General features: G+C 49.1%; 1 protein-coding gene and 1 long non-coding RNA gene across 3 annotated transcripts in view; one reads left to right on the top strand and one right to left on the bottom strand.

Annotated features, from left to right (window-relative positions):
- Positions 1 to 4,280: 4,280 nt before the first annotated feature.
- LOC130149972 (uncharacterized) lies at positions 4,281 to 5,132 on the bottom strand. The gene is made up of 2 exons (XR_008822073.1): positions 4,924 to 5,132; positions 4,281 to 4,622 (listed from the first exon to the last, which is right to left on the bottom strand). It is a non-coding gene; the product is annotated as an uncharacterized LOC130149972 (long non-coding RNA).
- Positions 5,133 to 5,229: 97 nt separating this feature from the next.
- Positions 5,230 to 7,188, top strand: part of PPP6R2 (protein phosphatase 6 regulatory subunit 2) — a 106,920-nt gene continuing 104,961 nt past the window's right edge. For both annotated transcript variants that reach the window (XM_056340335.1, XM_056340336.1), the window contains exon 1: positions 5,230 to 5,432. The gene's annotated coding sequence lies outside the window, so the exon portion shown is untranslated. The remainder of the gene's footprint in view (positions 5,433 to 7,188) is intronic.

Raw genomic sequence — 7,188 nt, 5'->3', positions numbered from 1 at the left:
ATTGTGGGGCAAAAAAAAGTCCAGCATTTTTTATTCAGGCTATTTTTCTTACATTTTCATGATGCCCCTCTTCTGGCAGGAATCGGCTATAAGCTTGGTGGGTTTTTTCCCTGTTTTCTTTGACAACTTGTCCTACACATTTAGCAAGAAAGAGAAATGTATTGGGAGTTTCTGAGATTGTAAGTAGGACCAAAGCAGATGTGTCTGTTATGCTGGACCTCTGTGGAGACCTCACCAACATTTCATATGATCATGGTGGCGAAATTGTCTGATGAAGAAAGTCCTCAACAACATGAAGACTACAGAGCTTGTTCTGCTTATGTGCAGGTATTGTGACAGCTATATGACTGGATATAACATTAATCTCAAACAAGTAATGTAGTGTATTGTAACAAAAGTTCTTTAGATACAGTATGCCGAGAGCCTATAATAAGTAATAATATTACTTAATGATACAGTTCATTATTTGTGTTCGTGTAGCACCTCTGCCCCCTAGTAATGGGCCACAGCTGCATTTAGCAAGGTGCAGTATAATCCAGAGGTGATTATATGGCTTAAGCATGAAGAAACAGCATATCAAGGTAATCAAAGAAGGGGGGGGGGGGGGGGGGCGGGGAAATGAGGAGGTGATGCACAATACATGATGGTCCTACCACATCATTAGCCTAACCATGATATTACTGTTTGGAAAACAATTTGTGACCGCGTGTAGCTGCTGTGTCATAACACACACAGGATATCTGAGGAAAGGCCGGGCATTTGATCTTTACTTTGATATCTCCTGATAATTTACACAAGCTGAGGACATGCCCCAGAATATTTTTGGTTTAATGTTGTCTAAACACAAGAGCTTTTACAATTAATTTCCTCAGCTTGTCTTGAAACAAAAACAGGGAAGAGTTTAAGCCCTGATGGGTATCAGGCTCTGCAGCCCTTTTGTGAGGGGTAAGGAGGGTACTGGTCCTCCACTCCTCTGGGCTTCTGCAGAGAAAGCTGCAAAGTGGTGTTTTCTCCCAGAGGAGAATTTAATCAGCTCAGCGTGGAGGGCTGGGCTTTCTTAGCTTTTAGTCTCTATGAAAGAGCTAATCACAGGCCCACAATTTCTAGCCTTTTAAGCGCCTATATGCTCCTGTACCATATTTGGGCAATAAGGGTTCAGCAGAACTCGAGAACGCTGCAGATCTGATCCTCTCCAAAGCTCTGGCCTCACTGGAGATACTGTGCCGCACAGGGCCAGCATGTCGTTTTTGCACGGCTCCTAAGCAACCTGAGTAAATAGAGCATTTCGCAACCTTAACCACAGCGGTTGCTACACTTTCATCTATAATTATCTTTTGCATCAGAGCTCTCAAGAGCAACCGGCCTACCAGATTTTGCAGGATATTTTGCATTCAGCTTCAGTTTGTCTGCCTTTTCTCTTGCATTGCCAGTCAGGATAATATTCCCCAGACAAGAGGAGAAACATAAATACCCTGCAGACTAGAGGAACGTGCAATATGCTGAAAGCCAAGAAATGTTAGCTTGCCAGCCCCACTCCTGATTGCTGTTTATATTCTGCACACTTCAGAGCTTTGTTATTTGAACAAGGCCATATAACTTGCCCCCAAAGGCAGCCAAATATAATTCTTGGTGTTTGGAAAACCTAACACACAAATTATGTTTAGGAATACAGCTTATGATCCCAGTAGAACAAACGAGGACTCTTCCTCTTCTGCCTGCAGTGTTTCTCAAAATTAATGTCAAAACTGTAGCTTGGCAATCTGGATATAATGTCTGTTCTAGGTGCTAGATCATGCGTGATTTCTAAGCCAAGAATAGAGCCCAGCATTCTTGATCAGCGACATCCTATTTCTGGTTCTGCAACCTCCTAGCAAAATGTGTCTCTGCTCTAAGGGTGAATCTTAGTCAGGCCCAGCTTCATTCCTCCGGTTCTAGAACTGGAGAGCTGTGCTCAGGGTCTGAAGCCAGCCTGAAATGCTCATTGTGCTGAGGATCTGAAGACACCCGTATCTGTACCCTGCCCATGCCTTCACTGCAGTGATCTTTGGATTTCTGACAAGAACTACGGGGTTTTGTGCTTTTTCACTGAACTTCGAATTTAGAATCAAAACCTCCCTGGAACAGGGTTCAATGCTTTGAAGAAACGAACAAACCCGTGCTAGCTAGTAGTCCAGCAAGCCACACAACAAGACACAATTTCCTATGTCCTGACAGCTTGATATGTAAATCAGTTATTTGAGTTAAAGAGTGGCAGCTTTGTGAGCTCAGAGGTGTATGTTAACGATGTAGTTTTGGTTGTGAAATACATGCTCCATGTGTAGAAAAAAAAGTGAGTGTTCACAGCCTTGTAGTTCAAAGAGTGAAAGTTTGCATACAGGATGAAGATGCAATTACGCATACTTGGGGTGTAAGCCCAATAAAAGCAGGATCAAACACCTGAGACCACCTGTGGCATTGGTCTGAAGCCTGGATTTAATTCTGCAACAGCACAGGTCATGAAATCACAGTGACAGGCTGTCTTTGTCCGGAGCAGCAGGGTGAATTCTTGCCATGCCCTTCGAGAGCCTGTTTGACCACTTGCGAGAGTGAGTTTTATACATTGCGTGCTTACACAGTTTGGATTGTTTCTAAATTGTCCGTATCCATTACTGTTAGCCTTAACAATATGCAAAATGACATACAAATTGGCATGATGACAACTTTGCTATCTCAGAGAGCTTGCAGCTGATCTGCTGTTCCACAAGGCTTTTTGACACAGCACAATGGCAGACTCAGATCTCTTTCCAAGACAGGGAGAGTGAGGTCACTGGCCAGAATAGCGGCTCCGTCCCAGCACTGAGTTACTGTTAATTTAAGCAGAGCTGGCACCGTTGTACCTTGCTCCTTCTTTCTGTTCATTCTGTGTGACTTTTGAAACAATCGGTGGGGAAACCAGGCTGATAGAAAACACCCTGTAAACAGCAAAGCTGTTTCTTATTCACAGGCATCAGGATTTTAAAATAAATTCACTTTATGGTGAGATCACCATACTAGTTTAGTACAAAATGGTAAAATTCCTTAGGAATTTTACTATAAGACTGTGAGAGAGGAAGTCCTTTTCTGAATCTATTTTTGCTGTATTAAAAACTGGATAATCATAAGGTCATTCAAGATGCATGGTTTTAAGTGCACTGAGTATGGACAGCATGAATTGCTATAAACAATTGCCCTGGAAATGCTAAAATGGTGGGAGGAAGGATACTAAATGATCAGCTTCTTCCTGTTTAGGAAACCTGAAACATTGGTGAGAGGATAATAACATGATAATATTTTTCATTACTTACTTCATTAAAATCCCGGTGTGGATTTTAACAGCAAAAGATGTGAAACCCAAAATAACTGCATATTCATACGTGCACAAGTAGGCAAACACTGATTTTTATATCTGTTTGAACAAGAAGGAGGTCACGCCTGTATTCAGCATCTGCATGTCAGCACGAGTAGCCACAGAAAAGACCGACAGCTTGTTCGCAGTAGAATATAGCTGCCCTCGTAAAACAACCAGGGTCTCGGGCCTGCGGCTTATTTTCCCTATGTAAGTAGCTCTCCCTGTTCTTGTACCTGCCTGAGTCCTGGACGAGCAGAGGTGAGCTGGCAGCCCCAGCCCATGCTTGCTGCCAAGCCCAGACAGTTAAGCTGTATTTTAGTGTGTTTCACAGGGCTGGAGGAGGAAAGAAGGAAGCTGTTCCAAGACTGGTACTCTAGAAATCAGCTGGAGAAGACAGGGTCTACAGCCCCAGCCCTCCTGTGCTACGTAAGGAAATGAATACACTCTGTGGATGGCTGGAAGACTTGGGAATTTGCTTGGCTAGCCATCATGTCCCCAGAAGCCACAAAAAATGCTTTATAAGCTCATTGCACTGCAGACAGAATGGACAGAGAGCAGAGAATTGAAACTTGTGAGGCAGTGCTAATTTTTTTCCTTATAAATGGCCAACAAAGTATAAATTACCATACTGGTAATTTATTAAAAATTATGTTTTTTAATAAATTATAATAAAATATTATAATTTTAAATAAAAATATAATAAAATTTTATACATTTATAAATTAAAAATTTTATAAATTACCGTACTGGTAGTTCATATAAAAAAATACCATGCTGTACAAGCTCTTGGAGCCCTTGCCTTCAAGCCCTTACGGTGAAAATACAGGCATAAATTAGAAATGTTGCCCATTGAGTCATGGGTGAATTTTTTGGTGGTGTTTCTGTGGCAAAAACCCCAAACCCCATAAACAGGTCAGTATAAAAAGAGTTTATTTTTTCGCATGCCTTGCAGGCAAGCCCCACTCTTTCCCTGTTATCATTTCCATCCACAGGGCACGTTTGCCACAGTGGCTGTGCCAGCAGGTAGATCCATCTGTAGGGCCTGAAGCGGGGGGGCACCCGTTAAATTTTAACCCCATGTATGAATATTTGCAGGGTCAGAGCCTAAGTAAGACCAGCGAAGGTGAGGAGATGAAGCTGGAAGTCTCATGGCTGGAATTCAGTTCACATGAAGGGGAGAGCTGGATGGGTTCCCGTCGGGTTCCTGTACGGCGCTGGCACTTGGGCGGCAGTTTATCCACGTAGGAAGACAAATCTGGGCAAGGCAACAATGAAATGTACTTCACGCAGCAGGCCAGCATGACTAAGAGGTGTCTTTCTCCCCCGTTCTGTTTTATTCCATCCTTTGGCTCGTCCCTTTTTCCTCCTTCTCTTTTTCCCCGACAGGCTCCCTCCTCCTTCTCCTCACCCATCGCCTTCTCCCCGGCGGTGCCGCACCGAGTAACCCCGATGTGGGACCCCCCGGGCCGGTGGCAGTGCCCCCCTTCGCCCGCCCTCCCCCCTCCCTTCTCCCCCCGGGGCCCCGCCGGTGCTGGCTGGGCAACACGGGGCCTTACCCCGCCCGCCGCTCCTGCCTCCCTTTCCTTGCGGGCCGCGGCCACGGAAAGGCTCCCGCTGTCCCCGCCGGCCCCGGAGTCCTGCCCTCTCCCGGTCTGGCCCTATGCCGCCCCCGCCCCCCCGCCATGCCGTGAGCCGCCTGCCCGCCCCACACCGACACCCGTCCCTCCGCCCGCAAGGCTCTGTCCCGGGCCGTGACCCGGCCCGGGGACCGGCCCCGCCCCGCCCCCGGTGCGCGACCCCGCCCCCTCGCCCCCACACGGCCCCGCCCCCCGCTCTCCACCCCCCCCCCCCTCCCGCAGCTCTGGGCAGCAGCGGGGCCGCCGCCATTTTGGAGGCAGCCGGAGTGCCTGCAGCTTGCAGCCTCGCCGCCCGCTGTCAGCGCAGCCCCGGCCGCCGCGCCCCGCCTCGGCCGCGGCCCATGCCCGCCGGGCCGCCGGCCCTCGCAGCCAGGCAGCGAGCCAACGGCCTCGCCGCGGGGCGGAGGGCAGGCCCGGACCCCCAGCAGGTGAGACCCGCGGCTGGGCCCGCCGCCCGCGTCGCCGCCCGAGCTGTCACCGCCGCCCGCCCTCCCGCCGCCACCTGCCGCCGCGCCGGGGCCGGGGCCGGCCGTGCCGAGGGCTGCGCCCCGCCGCGGGCCGCTTCCGCCTTCCAGCACCGGGGCCGGGGCGCTGGGCCCGGCGGGCCGCGGAGGCGGTGTGCGGCCTGCCGCCCTGCCAGCCCCGCTGTCCCCGCCGCCTTCGTCCCCCGCCGCCGCCTCGGCCCCCTCGGCCGCAGCGACACCCCCTCCCACCCCTCAGAGCGCCGGGCGGAATCGGTCACCGGTCCCGTAGCGCTGCCTGGGCTGCGGGGCCGCCCCCCGCTGTCCCCGGTTTGTTTTCCCCTGTTGGCGGGGGCTGGTTTTAAATAGCTCGTAGCCCCGCCGGTGCCGGCTGTGCCGCCCCCCCAGCAGCTCCGGTCACAGAGGTCTGTTTTCCAGTCCTTGCGCTCGGCTGTGCCCGGGTCCCACCGTGTCGTTTCTTGCGGTATCTGGGTTAAATCGGACTTTCTGTGTGTGTCAAGAGTTTGCTTTGGGTATCTTTTTTTGGGGGGGGGGGTCACGGGGACGTCGACCTGGTGGGAACAGGTAATGGGAACGTGGGGATTCGGGTGTTCGTGACTCATGCCTGGCCAGGGGGTAATTGCTGAAGCTGTTGGGAGAGGTGGTGGTGGCAAGGTCAGAGGCGGGGGTCAGGTGCCTGGGGGGACCTGCTGGCTTCGGGGCTGCAGGGCCTGGAGCCTGGGCAAGGGACCCTGTCAGCTTGGCTTGTGCAATATGTAAAAATAAATGTCCCTGTCCTGACAGAAACTGGGGTAGGAGTTGTAGCAGCAAACAGAATCACTACAACACATAATTTTACAGAAAGATGCTTTCTTGAAGAGGCTGACAAGGGCTCCCTTCTTAATTCGAAGGCCTTGTTTTGCACAAGTTAAAAAACCCAACAAACTAGGAAGTGAAAAAGAGAAACTGAGAGAACTTGGAGAGGCCTCATATATTTCTTGTATCTTGGTCTCTCCCACTTAGTATTTTGAAAACTAAAGCTTGTTTTTATGATACACTTATTTTCTCTCTCAAGAAACAAAGGAGAAGGTTGTCATTCCAGTCCTGTCCAGAGCTACACTTTTGAAGCCAAGCACGTAATCAATTACTAGCAGATTTTTTGTTACAAAGCACTGTTTTAAGAATGATGGGAGAATGAACATTTATGATTTCTCTTATTACTCTGATACTTAAAAGCAAACAGTCTGCAAAAATGCTTCAGTGGTAAAAAAAAATCTGGTGGATGGTAGTATAGCAATTTCCATAGCAACCAATAGTGATATCATGGTAAGCAAAGTTAAATTTTGGAATGTGCAATAGGAACACACAATGATCTGTACTGGTTTGAGTGATAGCAATAAACGCTTGCTCAGGAGAAGACGACTGACTATCGGATAAGAACAGAATGGTTTGAAAGTGAAGGCCTACTTTGTTTTTCATGTGTTCAGTATGCAGACATTTCTTGTGACTTTTGTACTTCGTATTATGTTGCAAATCCAGGGACCTAGGACAACGTCCTGTCTAGAAATAGTGAAAAATTTGTAACGCTGCAGCAGCTTTCTGGGAAGAGCTTGGTCTGGAGCAGAACGGTATCAGACAGGTGGTGCAGAAAACTGCATTGAGGTTTTGGGAGGTACCTGCAAACCTCCAGACTTGTGAGAGAGTGGCTGATGTCAAGCATCTG

The sequence above is a fragment of the Falco biarmicus genome, chromosome 5 (genome assembly GCF_023638135.1).
Source record: "Falco biarmicus isolate bFalBia1 chromosome 5, bFalBia1.pri, whole genome shotgun sequence".
NCBI lineage: Eukaryota > Metazoa > Chordata > Aves > Falconiformes > Falconidae > Falco > Falco biarmicus.
Note: the sequence above shows the minus strand (reverse complement) of the source record. Positions and strands in the feature narration are given on the sequence as shown.